We start from the raw sequence: 15,517 nt of genomic DNA, 5'->3' as shown, positions 1-15,517 counted from the left end.
TGTTTAGTACTAGTCGTGCAGGGATCGTACTTGGCACGTGGCAATTATGGATAAACTCACACATGGTGGGAGCATTGCCATGAGAAATATATTCTACAAGCTGTTATTCAAATAACTTGAGAGAGAACCAGTGCTTAGAGAGACCCTGGCACTTTGAGTCTGCCAGGAGAGAAGTGTGATATAAATGTTCTGTGTCTTGTTTAGAATGGTGGGGTGTTAGTGGTTCTCCAACTATCCACTACTGAGCCCTGGGCAAGTATCTACTTTTCCAGAATATCTCATTTTTGCTTCAACTATGCTTAAAGGTTGGTAAATGTAAGGTCATGTATCCTGGCTGATGGCATTTTACCTTATAAACTAAGTAGGATACAGCAGATGACAGCAAAGTAACAAGTATTTACCTTAGAAAAGACACAACTTAATGGTGATCAAATTAGCATGAATAAACATCAAAGGGCAATATAAAACTTTTGAAATAGCGGTGGGGGGTGTTGTCGCTAAGTCTGGGCAAAGGACATTAATATTTGTACTGTATATGGAGGAAATGAGATGTTGTCACCTGCTTAGAATAGATTTATAAGAGTGATCAAAATGCAGAATATCTTATCACAGTACGGATATGGAAAATTCTATATCTGCATTCAAAAGGGAACATGACGCATTCCTTACATTGAAGGGTATCCACAGCTATAATTACTAGGCATAGCTTGGTGATACTTCGATCCGGTCAGATACTGCATTTTTTGTGCCTTTTCCTGTCCTCTGGATTAAAGCTCAGAGAAGCTCAAGAGGCTGAACCGGATGGATATGTCTTTTTTCTACCTGGATAAATATGTAATTAAATTCTAGAGGTCACAAGGGCTCACTACAACAGTTGTAACAATGAATATCTGTGCAGGGGAGTGTATTCCTTCAATGTGATCCCAAACCGGTGTTGGGTGGTTTTCCATGATGTTCATGGCAGTTTTTGTGTGATCTATGAAGTCATTTGGCCATGACTTACCAAGACTGGAGGGCAGCAGTAGACAGCTACACGGATGGAACCAGCAACATGAGACAGGCTTCTATGTGAGTATAGACTAAATGTATTGGATTGAGTAGTTAGTTCCCATCCAAGTGGGATTGGGAACACAGACAGTCAAGGGCATAACTACAAGGGAACAGCCCCTGAGACCGCGGGGGTTCCAAGGGTTGTAAGGGGCCCTAACTACTACATCACTCCCGCCAATAAGTGGATCCATCCTTAAAATCAGGTGTTTTTTGTGGCTACACTTGTTATGGGTGTGAAAATGATGTTTTATGACATTTACAAGATGGGCTGTGACGGTCACCAGGGGTAGGCCAGGGAAAATGTGTGGACCTTAACCTTCCTAGCATTCTGGACGAGCTAGGCTCGTCCAGAGACGCCGGAGGCCACCGCTCAGGCCCTGCTGGGCTGATTTGAATAATTTTTTTTTGAAACACGCAGCTAGCACTTTGCTAGCTGCGTGTTTCTCTTCCCGCCGCCGATCAGCCGCTACCCGCCGGGTAATAGTCCCCCCCCCCGTGCACAGCCTGGCCAATCAGTGCCAGGTAGCGCTGAGGGGTGGATCGGGACTCCCTATGACATCACGACGTCGATGACGTTGCTGACGCCAATCCGTTCATCGCCATGGCGACAAGGAAATCCCTCAAGGAAATCCCGTTCAGAATGGGATTTACTGACGGGCATAGGTGCCGGCGGCAATCGGAAGGGTGGGTGGTAATCGGAAGGGAGGGGGGTATCATGTAGCTAGTGCTATGCTAGCTACATGATTAAAAAAAAAATTAGGTATAAAAAAACATGCGCAGCTGTGCGGCTGCGCATAATCAGAACGCCCAGCAGGTTAAGAACCTTAAGGATCCCATCAAAATGTTGCTAGGGGGGCCAATGTTTTGTAGTTCCGTCCCTGCAGACAGCACTGAAAACCTGACTCTGTTTGCAGCACGACGCCATCAAAAACATTCAGCCTGTAGTTCATCCAAGAAAAATATTCAGCAAAACTACTATACTGCGTTTAGCTGCTTTTGCTATTTGCCATAAAGCCACAAAAAAAAACCTGAGATATCTAGATAAATCCTTCAGAGAGAGAGAAAAGAGACACTGCAGATTTACTGGCCATCTCCATCTTTCTCCCCAAAGAATAGGATTACCGTGACAACTGCATCTTCAGCATGCACATTCCCCTGCATCTGTGGCCATGGCAACCACTAAGTCTTATGCTATGACTTCATTACCTTATGCAGTGTGTATATAAATAATAAAATATCTCACATTGCAGTATAGGTTAAAACAGATTTTTTTTTATACAGTATATATGTTTAAGAAACGTATTTTAGTCTGAATGACAGAACCAAGCCTGATTTAAGCGTAAGAGAGCTTTCGAACGTAAGGTTTGATATTGAAATAGCGCACGCATTTTCCACGGCTAGCAAGGCAAACGCTTCCTTCAGGTAGAAGGGCAGAAGCCGTGTGTGACAGTGATTTATGCTCTTTTCTACTTACGTTGCTGAAGTACATCATCTGTTGTGACATGCATATGTACATAATATTTCAGGCAAGCTCTCTGGGCGACTGGTAAAGTCACTAAACTAAATTTATCCTTGTACCTTCCATGAACATTGCTTAGAGAAGATGGAAAGAACATGCCTTCCCCTGGTACGCAGCAGTAGGACGCAAGCAGCGCAGGACCGCAGTCTAAGCTAACGTGTGCGCACCAAGAGACTCCCAGACAAAAATTAATTAAAAGGGAATTTAACTGTCATCCAGATTCCCATTCTTCTAACTACAAAAGACAGCGTGGCAGCTGCTAATCCTATAGGTCAACAAGTAATCATGTAATTTCTGGATGTCCCAGCATCCTCTCTGCACTGTTTGATGCAGATGTGGAGCAGCACAATTCACCTATGGGAAACAATGTCGTGACTTTTAAAGATCAAAAGGAAAAAAGTCCAGATCTGAAAGGCCGGGTAATGGATTTTTATTATTCACGCAGACGTAGTTTAGTCTCTTGGAGTGTATTCTGGTTTTCGCTGAGGAACAAAAAGTCTCCTTCACTTTAGTCATATGAGATGCAAGGTTTATAGAAAATGTTATTATGCATCCAAAGGCCATGGGCACTCAGACAGCAGTTTTGAGAGTGGTGAACTGGGCATTTTATTGCAGTGAGTGTAAAGGCAGCCATTTTTTGCTGCCACTTATTCGAACAGGCCCTACAAGGGTCAGGTGCATGGAGGGGTGGAACTAGAAATTAAAGTGCCCCCATGTTAAACTTTGGGGGGTGGAAGGTATAGGTGCCCCCAGTATAAGGATCCAGTTATAGGTGCCCCAGGATTATACTGTAGGAAGGGGGAGGGGGGGGGGCATCAGTCACACGCAGCAGCGGGGAAGGGGGCCAGACCCCCCCCCCCCCTCAGGACCCTCTTCAGCATTCCCCCTCCAGAAATTAGAGGCATAGGAAGGGAACACAGGCTCACTTCTTCCGATGCCAAACCCCTCCCCCCCCGCCAATGTCTAACCCTAACTAGCCCCCAACGCACTGCAATATCTTATATTATATATCAATATTTACAACTAAACCTAACCCTATTTTAACATTAACATACCACCCCCACCACAATCCCCTCCAATATAACTGCCACCTTTGTTACTAAATACTTACTTCTTTATGCTAATTAACATGTCCTGGGAGTGGCAGCAAAATCCTGATATTTATTGGGTGCCACCAGTGCCCAAATTACCACACTGGCAGCTGCAATACTATTGAGGTCTATGTTGGTGTCCATTTTAAGTACATATTGCCGCCGGCACCCAAATTACCCGCTTTGCTAAGGCAAGTGTAAAGTGGCATAGCAATGGGTTATTCAGAGGTGGTGCCAACATTAGGGCCCCAAGATCATAGGGAGCCCCAGGTGGGTTTCTTTAATGGTGAGAATAGCTGTGCTGGTAATGTGGTAAATTATGGTAACTATTAACAAACAATTCTCCACCTTACTTACATCTATTTGTCTTTAATAGGTTTTGGTGCTCTATATCAATTTTTATGCCTACACAATGTTTGCGGAGACCCAAAGGGAAACTTACAGTGGAGGCCATAGCTTATCAGTTACGCCACGGCCTCCACACCTGTTAGACACCAGTTAGTCACCAAAAAGGATCACAAATTATCATTTCAAGCAACAAAATTCAAATGTGTACTCAAAGCTTTAGTGATAGACATTACTTTAGGACAAATATCAGGTCAGGAAGGTTGAAAATCCTATTGGCTGCCTTTTCTGCCAGTCTCCAGACAGCCCTTACAGTTCTGGGCACTGCCAGTGCTACTAGCCAGCATACTACTAGTACTCAAAGCTTGCTGCCATTAGTAAAGATGCAGCAAAGTCATATAATGCTGTTTTGGCCACGCTGTTTTTCCTGAACCATTTTTAACACATTGAGATCTACAATCTCTGTGATGGTTCAACAATAATCATGCTCAAAAACAGATATTTTTTTCCTAAATTGAGCAGTCTATTAAAGTATCAATTTGCGGAATGTTTACAAAATGTGAGCAGTAAAATACAGTCATCCAGCATGATGCAGGAGAGAAAGGCCTGCTCTGAAAAGACACAAAGACTGTCATTAGGATAACACTGCTCCACTCTGTGAATAGCTCTTTGTCACCCTGCCTCGTCCATTTACCTTACTGTAGCGAGAGTGGACCTGTAATGGGCAGCTAGCTCACTGTCATTTTGTTCACTGTGGATTCTTTGTAAATTGTTTTGTTGTGTGGCGGTAGATGGGCTGCCGTAAACATGGCACAGGCTTTAAAGTGATATTCCACCTTCATTTAGAAGAGGAAAAAAATGTGACTGATGACATATATTTGCGAATTAGGAAAAAAAGGGCGTAGAAGCCCTTATGGAAAAAACGTGTTGTTTTTTCCTCACCATAGGCACCAAAAGCTGTGAGTAGAGGCAAATACAATGGAAATCTGTCCGCATGGTGGTGGCCACTATGGGGCGCTTCCAGGCAAAATTTACTTTCTTAGCCATAAATTTTGGCTTTCATAATGCTGCAAAAAAGGTACATTTGGGCATTCAGAGGCACACGATAGAACTGCAGGTACCGGGGTTTTGAGGAAATGCAAATTATGGCATTGCATAGTGGGGGGATCATAAGGTTAGGCACCACCAGGGAGGTCATAGGGTTAGGCACCACCAGGAAGAGTCTTAGGGTTAGACACCACCAGGGGGGTCTTAGGGTTAGACACCAGTAGGGGGGTCTTAGGGTTAGGCACAACCAGGGGCGTCTTAGGGTTAGGCACAATCAGGGGGTATTTAGGGTTAGGCACCACCAAGGGGTCTTAAGGTTGGGTGACACCAGGGGGGTCTTAGGGTTAGACACCAGTAGGGGGGTCTTAGGGTTAGGCACCACCAGGGGCGTCTTAGGGTTAGGCACAATCAGGGGGTATTTAGGGTTAGGCACCACCAAGGGGGTCTTAGGGTTGGGTGACACCAGGGGGGTCTTAGGGTTAGGCACCACCAGGGGGTCTTAGGGTTGGGTGACACCAGGGGGGTCTTAGGGTTAGGTACCACCAGGGGGGTCTTGGGGTTAGGCACCACCATGGGGGTCTAGGGGTTAGGTGACACCAGGGGGAGACTTAGGGGTAGGCATTATTATAGGGAGGGTTTTGTGTGAGAGTAGGGTTAGGTTTAGCAATAGTAAAATATCAATAAACATTACTGATATTTTACTATGGAATCCAGCAGTAGGACATTGCTAATCGTAGCAATATTCTACTAGCGTTTTTTTCCAGGCGCCTTTATTTCATGTATGCTAAATTTGTACTACGCAAGTTATTGTAATTGTAATAGCATGTTACTAAAAATGCCATTTGCTCTATTTCTGTGTCCGGCCATCTGTTTGTCAACTCAAGCTGAAGCGATCTTGGGTGCTGCAGCAGGTCAATGACCCAAAACACACCAGCAAATCCACCTCTGAATGGCTGAAGAAAAACAAAATGAAGACTTTGTAGTGGCCTAGTCAAAGTCCTGACCTGAATCCTATTGAGATGTTGTGGCATGACCTTAAAAAGGTGGTTCATGCTAGAAAACCCTCAAATAAAGCTGAATTATAACAATTCTGCAAAGATGAGTGGGCCAATATTCCTCCAGAGCGCTGTAAAAGACTCATTGCAAGTTATCGCAAATGCTTGATTGCAGTTATTGCTGCTAAGGGTGGCCCAACCAGTTATTAGGTTCAGGGGGCAATTTCTTTTTCACACAGGGCCATGTAGGTTTTGAGGTTTTATTCTCACTAAATAATAAAAAACATCATTTAAAATTGCATTTTGTGTTCAATTATGTTATCTTTGACTAATAGTTAACGGTTTTTGATGAGCAGAAACATTTAAGTGTGACAAACATGCAAAAGAATAAGAAATCAGGAAGGGGGCAAATAGTTTTTCACATCACTGTATTTATCATATAGGAGACACACACAGTGATATTTGAGAAGTGACATTAAGTTTATTGGATTTACAGAAAGTGTGCAATAATTGTTTAAATAAAATTAGACAGGTGCATAAATTTGGGCACCGCAAAAAAGAAATGAAATCAATATTTAGTAAATGCTCCTTTTGCAGAAATTACAGCCTCTAAACGCTTCCTGTAGGTTCCAATGCGAGTCTGGATTCTGATTGAAGGTATTTTGGACCATTCCTCTTTACAAAACATCTCTAGTTCATTCAGGTTTGATGGCTTCCGAGCATGGACAGCTCTCTTTAACTCACACCACAGATTTTCAATTGCATTCGGGTCTGGGGACTGAGATGGCCATTCCAGATTGTTGTACTTGTTCCTCTGCATGAATGCCTTAGTGGATTTTGAGCAGTGTTTAAGATTGTTGTCTTGTTGAAAAATCCTGCCCCGGCACAGCTTCAGCTTTGTCACTGATTCCTGGACATTGGTCTCCAGAATCTGCTGATACTGAGTGGAATCCATGTGTCCCTCAACTTTGGCAAGATTCCCAGTCCCTGCACTGGCCACACAACCCCACAGCATGATGGAACCACCACCAAATTTCAATGTAGGTAGCAGGTTTTTTTTCTTGCAATGCTGTGTTGTTTTTCCTCCATGCATAACTCTCATGCCCAAATATCTCAATTTTAGTTTCATCAGTCCACAGCACCTTATTCCAAAATGAAACTGGCTTGTCCAAATGTGCTTTAGCATACCACAAACGGCTCTGTTTGTGCTGTGGGTGGAGAAAAGGCTTCCTCTGCATCACTCTTGCCTACAGCATCTCCTTGTGTAAAGTGCGCAGAATGGTTGAACGATGCACAGTTATCCCCATCTGCAGCAAGATGATGTTGTAGGTCTCTGGGGCTGGTCTGTGGGTTGACCTTGACTGTTCTCACCATTCGTTGCTTCTGTTTATCTGAGATTTTTCTTGGTCTGCCACTTTGAGCCTTAACTTTAACTGAGCCTGTGGTCTTCCATTTCCTCAATATGTTCTTAACTGGGGAAATAGAAAGCTGAAATCTCTGAGACAGCTTTATGTATCCTTACCCTAAACTATGATGGTGAACAATCTTTGTCTTCAGGTCATTTGAGAGTTGTTTTGAGACCCCCATGTTGTTACGCTTCAGAGAAAATTAAAAGAGCAGGGGAAACTTACAATTGACCCCCTTAAACACTCTTTCTTATAACTGGATTCACCTGTGTATGTAGGTCAGGGGTCACTGAGCTTACCAAACCAATTTGAGTTCCAATAATTAGTTCTAAAGGTTTTGGAATCAATAAAATGACAACAGTGCCCAAATTTATGCACCTGCCTAATTTTATTTAAACAATTATTGTGCACTTTTTGTAAATCCAATAAACTTAATTTCACTTCTCAAATATCACTGTGTGTGTCTCCTATATGATATATTTAACTGACATTTTTTATCATAATAACCAACAATTTATACAGGAAAATCATGATGATTAACAAGGTTGCCCAAACTTTCGCATCCCACTGTACCTAGGGAGAGGAAAGCCAGTTGCCTGTTCACTCCATACTGCATGGAAATCAATATATGGATATAGGTGGGACTGGAGGTGAGAGAAAAACATAGCAGAGAAGGCCTGAGCTTAAAGAGAATCTGTATTGTTAAAATCGCACAAAAGTAAACATACCAGTGCATTAGGGGACATCTCCTATTACCCTCTGTCACAATTTCACCGCTCCCTGCCGCATTAAAAGTGGTTAAAAACAGTTTTAAAAAGTTTGTTTATAAACAAACAAAATGGCCACCAAAACAGGAAGTAGGTTGATGTACAGCATGTCCACACATAGAAAATACATCCATACACAAGCAGGCTGTATACAGCCTTCCTTTTGAATCTCAAGAGATCATTTGTGTGTTTCTTTCCCCCCTGAGGGGGGAGTGCATAGCAGAACCACAACACTGAAGAACTTGGCAGCCTTCCAGACACAGGCTGACAAGTCTGACATGGGAAAGATACATTGATTTATTACAGAGACTATGATAGTAGAAAGTGCTGCAGTTAGCCAGAACACATTAGAATAGCTTTTGGAACTTGTAGGATGATAAAAAACAGGATGCAATTTTTGTTACGGAGTCTCTTTAAGGGGATGAGCAGAGAACATAAGAGGTAAAGGAGTGTTGGTAAGCTGAACATAAGATAACACTTGGGGCCTGATCCATTAACTTTTTCTCTAATGTTCTCTCCTAGGAGATAACTTTCATCTTCTGTTTAAAATATGTTTTCAGCATGCTGCAATTCATAAAGTACCAAGAACCAGGGAAAAAAGTATTTCCGTGCTCTATGGTGGCTTAGAGCATTTTATTGATAATATGTGAAAATATTAGCTAGGAAAAAAACTCAGAATTAGCTAGGAGAAAAAGTGAACTGGATCGGGCCCTTTGCGTTTTACCAAATAGGTTCAGTAACAAACAACAGTATGCCACTAACTAATACAATTATTTGTGTCAAATTTTTGCCTGATAGGGCGAGTTTCTATATTGCATTTCAAAGGTTAGTGAGTGTCATAAAGATTTGTAGAGGAAGCTTCAGAGGAAGGCAGAAGCTTGTGAGAAATCTTTTGCATTGGAGAGGGAAGAGGTTTAGAATGAGAGGATAAATTCAGTACCAAATCTCAGGTTGGTTTTAGCATGGAGTCTGGAAATGAGTGTATTGGTGTATGGTAGAGTCAGATTGGAGAGAGCTTTGTAGGTAAACTGTAGAAAGCCAAACTAGATCCTTAATTTAAAGGGGCATCTGGTGTGGGGGGTGAAAAACGAGGAGCGGCATCTGAGGAGTGAGAAGAGAGGTGAAGGATTTGAGCAGCAGAATTAAGATAGACCGAAAAGAGTCAAGCATTATTGGTTGGCTGCAATAGCCTGGTTAGGATCTGACCATTGACGACCACATTAATCTCTTCTTAAAGCGAATGGGAATCGATATATTAACAAATATGCAAGATACTTACCTAAGGAACGGGAAGGCTCTGGGTCATGTAGATCTTTCACGCTCCTCTCGTCTCTTGGTCCCCGTTCCAGCGCTGGCACCCCGGTAGCAGTATTCAACCAATTTGGTCAAATACGGCTCTCTCTCTGCCGCGAGGGAGCTTTCGGAAGCCTGAGTGCACTTTCACATGCGCAGTATAGAACCACTCGTCTTAGCAGGGCTTCCAAAAAACTTCCTAAGTTCCCTGCAGCGGGGGAATCAAGCCGAGGAGCTGCTGCTGCAACGAGGTGACCTGGGAGAGGAAAGGGAAGGCTCTATAGGACCCAGACAATTCCCTCTCTTTAGGTAAGTATCTGGTTTATTTATTTATTTATTTTTGGATGATTCCTAATGACTTTAAGTATGCTTGTCTTCAATATGTTATATCTAAAAAAAAGCAAGCTTCTGTAGAAACCTATCACATTTCCAAAACAAAATTAAAAATGTAATAAAATTGCATTTTTGATGAAGAATGGATTTTGAACACCTTGCCGTTACCCATTAAGCTAATATTTGAAAAAAACATGTTCTATTTATGGACTTTGCAAACAAGAGTTGGGAAACTTCTGCTTTTCACCAATCCCTAATTTGACCATATTTCCCAACATCTCGAAAATATTTTTGGCAAGCCAGCGGCAATGAATTAATATTAATAACACACACTCAGTTGTGAAACTGTTTCCCCAAGATTCTAGAATACAATCATTAATGATGACAGCTACTGCATATTGTGCTGACTTACCTGGAAGTATCTAAAATGTGCCAGCTATAAATAATGCTCTGCCATTTTTATTTATTTATTTTTTGGCGCTGATTAACAGATTCCTAATTACATTTTTGCATAAACATGAGACAAAATAATTCATCAGGAAAGTGCCTTGTTTGATTGGCACATATTGTGCCTTTCCACAATGCCTATGATATGGCTAAATCAGTTTTCAGTCGCTTTTAAGGAAGTGTGACCGAGAGAATTGAGCGATGAGTCTGAGAAAGAATACAAACTAATTCCTTAAATTGTTTTTCTGCAGTCTTCAGCAGATGTTCTGCATGGTTGCAGCCGGCTTGACAAGCGCTGCCTATTAGCTAGCCTATAACTCTATGAAACCAGAGAAATCAAAGTTATTGCTAATTTGTTCTGTAAGTCGATTTGTAGTTTGAACAATGAATATTAATAATCTGTCACTGTGTTATTTCAGAAAAAAAAAAAAAACACAGCGCATCAAAAGGTAATGGAACCTATCTTTTAACACCCAGCGCCTTCATTGTAATTCATTCACGTCAAATTAGCTATCTTGTTCCCACCAACCTTCCGCATTAAGCACTCCACCTACAAGTTGGTGATTTTCTCCATTTATTTTCAACAACGCAATGCATTTGAGTCAGAATAAGCTATTGCAGGGAAGAAATGGAAACAGAGATAGGATAGAAAGTCATCATTTAATCCATGTATGGTGGATATTATGCACTCACCAAACAGACAGGCATTTGCATCCAGTAAACTAAGTAGTTTATAAACAGTATCAAATGTTTCTTCAGGGAAAATTTCACAACTCTCAATCGTTTTGTAGGAATGATTTAAAACACCGGCATAAAGTCTAGAGTGACTAATACACTGTATGATTAGTTCTATGGGATAACGACTTAAAGTCAAAGTACATGCTGAAGTTAAGTTGGCTGATATAAACTGAGGGAATAACATTAAACTGTAAGCAATGGTCACCATCAGTGTATGAATATTCAGCAACTGAGATGAAACCACATTTGATCTTTCCTGGTTGTCAGTTAAGACACCATTCATATTAAAGGAAAGATAGGAAGGCTTGAAAAATATCCAGGGAGGGGCTACCCGGTAACACTCTGGCTATACACCTTGCAATATTTTTTTACTGATTACACATGACAGAAGATTAGTACTGGCTAGGGTTAAAAGTCAATGTTAGGTGCAATTTGAGAAGGTTTAATATTAAGGAGAAGCGTTGTGGACGTTAAAACTAGTACTTTAGGTTGTACACAAAAACATTAGGCCTGATGGAGGGAGTTAAGGATTAGGAGTTAGGAGGGAATTTACACTTAGGATTGGGGGGGGGGGGGGGGGGTGAAGCTTAGGCGTCAAGCTGAACATGAAGGAATTTCAAGGTGAAGATGGGTAGTAAGGCAGTAAGGCACTTGTGCAGTAAATCATGTTGGATGCTAACAGTAGCTGTGAGCATGCGCCATGTCCAGGAGGCCAGAGGGAGCACTGCCACTGCATCCAATCCAGCCAGCATCAAAGCAACTGGACCAAAGGTCCGACCCAAGGGAGTTGGTATGATACACTTTAAATACCCCCCCCCCCCCCATTCCTTGTTACTTACTTACTGTGCACCATTCCATATCCAAGACTCATACACCACACCTCCTTGTGCCCCACTGTTATGCTTTAGTGTGCATTACATTGACTTCATGGATTGAAGGTTTTCCCATGCATTGTTTTGTTGTACAATACTATTGTATGTCCAAGGAAATAATCAAGAAGTCTTATCAGGGTTCCCATAGAGTGTTCCTAGCTTTTCCAAGCAGGAGTATATAGCCGGTGTACGGGTGTCTAGCAGATTGTCCATCTCCTTCCATCAGACTTCTGTTGTGTGGCATACGGTATATCCCCTCACTTTCCCCTCCAGTAGAGGCCTACGGTAGTGTGGGGCAGTGATGATTGGAATCAGCAAAATTATGATTTCACAAAATTTTGCATACATTTTCGCAATTACGCCTATACGTAATTACGATTTGCAAGCTAAATAAATCATTTTGTGCCGACTTTGGAGGTTAATAGCAAAGCCCCCATTGCTACATATGTTAAAGGAAATAATGGGTTGCTTGTATGGGGGCTTTGTGAAATTGCGCAAAATTTATGCAAAAAATTAACAAAATTATGAAATACTACTATTACATATGAAATCAATTACGATTTTCCCCCGAAATTTCGCATTACGATTACGATGCGAAAATGCAAATTTCTATGCAAAATTTTGCATGTGCAAAATGTCGGCCCATCACTGGTGTGGGGCATGATCCAGACATTTAGGCTACAATGCTGGAGTTGACATGATAGTCTAGGTAAAGTAGAGAGCCCAGGCACAGAATTAAAATATTTTACTTTTTGTGCTTTGTACAAGTGCATGTTTCAAAAGTTTTTACTGAGTATTGAGTATGAGGGGGGGGGGGGGGGGGTGCAGAAAAGTATTCCTGATGTTTAAATAGAGTCCTTGAGATCTAAGAAGAAAAGACAAACATGGGGCAAGCAAAGTGTTGAACCATGTCAAAATGACAGGGGTCACCATGTAAAACACACTTACTTCTCTTTTTCATTCAAATAAGCTTCAAAAGTATAATGTTTTTATATTCATTAATATACACCTCCTTCCTTAATGAATAAATGAAAAAGATGAAACAGTGTGTTTTTTGAGTATGTTTTACTGTGAATACTGATTAATGACACAAACCTTTGCCTAGAGATTGTCTATTTTGCTGGCTTGTGAAGCTGTTAATGGCGATTCTTTCATCTTCATCTTTTGGTTGTACTGTTTGTCTTAGGGATAATTGATGCATTCATGAGGTAGGGAACACGAGCATTGGATAATATGTGCTTTTTGTAAGACTTTTTTTTGGATGCATCCAGTTTATCAGAGGAGAAAGGCTTAGAAATGTAATTAAAAGGTGGCATGTTCATGTCATTATATCCACACAGTGTAGAAATGAAAGCAAACCTGTGGCGACGATGAGTCCTATAAACCAGAGCTTGAAGAACAGGCACCATTATGGTCCAAGACATACTTTTTGGTTGACCAGCTGGTCCTCCGGGGTGCTGCAAGTCAATACTGACATTTTGAAAGATGGAGACTATTTTCTGGCTTACTGACAATGCAATGGTTGGTGCCTGAGAAGAGTAGTGAGCACTTTCTAGATTCAAGCCCTGCAAAGCTTTATACGTTAGTTTTCTTCATGATGATCTCAGCCAATTGCAAACTCAGACTCTTATCTCTGTTGGATGGTGATCAGCTCTCACGGGTGTAGAGCAGAATGAATTAATCCACAATGGAGTTAGTAAAAGTCAGCACTCCCACATATGATGATAGTGGTGATATTTAATTCAATGATGCCTTATAAAAAGCAAGTGTTTTGAATCCTCAAAGGACCCCTTTATCAAGGCATCCTAGTAGACAGACAATCAAGGCAACTAGGGTGTGCACCGCTGGATTTCCAGAGTAGCCTGTTTTGAAGTATGAAGCAGAGAGGAGAAAAACAGTACGCAGTCTTCTGCTGTGAATAGATACAGCTGCCTGCTAATGACTGAGGACATGTTTAAAGACATTAGACTCTTACTTTTCATAGAATATACATTTGTTGAGATGTTAACATGATAAAGGCCTTGCCATAAGCTGTGGGGGTGGGCTGTGACCAGGGATGGGCTTTCGAGTACAGAAGTACTAAAATTCGGAATGCTAATGTAGGTTAATTAATGCACCTGTGCCTGCAGGATGGGGGGGGGGGGGGGGTTAACTTACACAGAGGTCCAGGATCCTATGCGTGTCACCGTTGTAATACGTGTCCTATGGGATGCGTCCCACCACTCACTACCGAACGTCCATGTCCTCCTTCTGGCGGAAGGAGGAAGTGCAAAGTGGGGTACTGAGTTTATCTATTTATCTATTAATTATCAATGCAAGAGAGCAAATTGTTAGCACCGATTAACTCAATGTGTCACTTTTTTTCCACTCTAGTGTGATGGAGTTCCAAATGTCCCCACCTTGAATACAGGGACATAAAAACCTGAAAAATAGTTCTAATCTTTACATAATGTAAAAGAAAAAAAAGTTTTGCCCAAATTTCAACTTTAGTGTACTTATAAATGTACTAGTAAAAAGGCCCGCCCGCTAAAAAAACGTGCGCTAGGTCACAGCCGCTACCCCCGCAATGTACGCACATACGCGTCCCGCTTGCTCGTTCCCCACCACTGAAGTATATTCACACAGGGAGCTGCTTGCTTGGCAGTTGGAACAAGCTGTTATTTCCCACAATGCAATGAGAACCTCTGTGAACCACACACAGCAAACTGTCAGATCCGGCCCTGTGTCCTAACTGCCCTGGCTGCGCACATGCTCAGTACAAGAAAAGACAGGGACACACAACCATTCAGTTGATGACGCAGGGGCACTTGCATTTTATTATGTAGGATGCTTGTTTAGATCCACATCATGTAGTAAGTAATGTAAGGATTAATAGATAGAGGGTGAGGCAAGAAACAAAAAATAATAATTTCCTCTTCTGTTTTTTTAAAAAAGCTCCATTGTATGAGGAGAGCACTGGAGAAAATGTACAGCACAGTGGTGACAGGAAGTGGTTAAGGAGGGCGTGGCCTGTTGTTTGTCTCCCTTCAAGATTCAAATTTATACTTTTCTCTATAGGGTGCATTTAGGAACTTGTGGAGGAAGTGCCAAATTAATTAACAAAATAGTTTTGGGTATCAATTATAGCACTAAAATTATAATGATAAAGTATTATTTTATATATATATATATATATATATATATATATATATATATATATATATATATATATATATATATATATATATATATATATATATATAAGCATTGACGCATTGTACTAAGTACAGATTTTTATTATAGCCCACTAATTATTTAAGCACCAGCAGTTTTTCTTTTTTTATAATATCTTAAGCTGTGTTGTTACTGGTCTGTTATGATTCTGCTAACAGTGCCTTTAAAAATCTGTGCAAAAACAGCAATTATGGATGAATGTGCGAACAGGAAAACAGTCAATCCTTGCTTGAAACCCGAATATTAATGCATTGAATAAATGTTGTGTAATTGCTATACAGAGATGTCTTGCAAAATTACATGACTTAGAAAAATTAGCATCCATTAACCTGGGAATACATTTATAATTGCACTTAGGTACATACTAGGCAGCGCCGTGAAGTGATCAGTATGGTAATTGC

At 41.3% G+C, this 15,517-nt stretch overlaps 1 protein-coding gene across 30 annotated transcripts in view; it reads left to right on the top strand.

Annotated features, from left to right (window-relative positions):
• LOC137504538 (neurexin-1) overlaps positions 1-15,517 on the top strand; it is a 2,090,050-nt gene that overhangs the window by 1,955,830 nt on the left and 118,703 nt on the right. The window lies entirely within an intron of this gene.

This window comes from Hyperolius riggenbachi, chromosome 4, assembly GCF_040937935.1.
Source record: "Hyperolius riggenbachi isolate aHypRig1 chromosome 4, aHypRig1.pri, whole genome shotgun sequence".
NCBI lineage: Eukaryota > Metazoa > Chordata > Amphibia > Anura > Hyperoliidae > Hyperolius > Hyperolius riggenbachi.
This window is presented reverse-complemented; position numbering and strand designations above follow the sequence as displayed.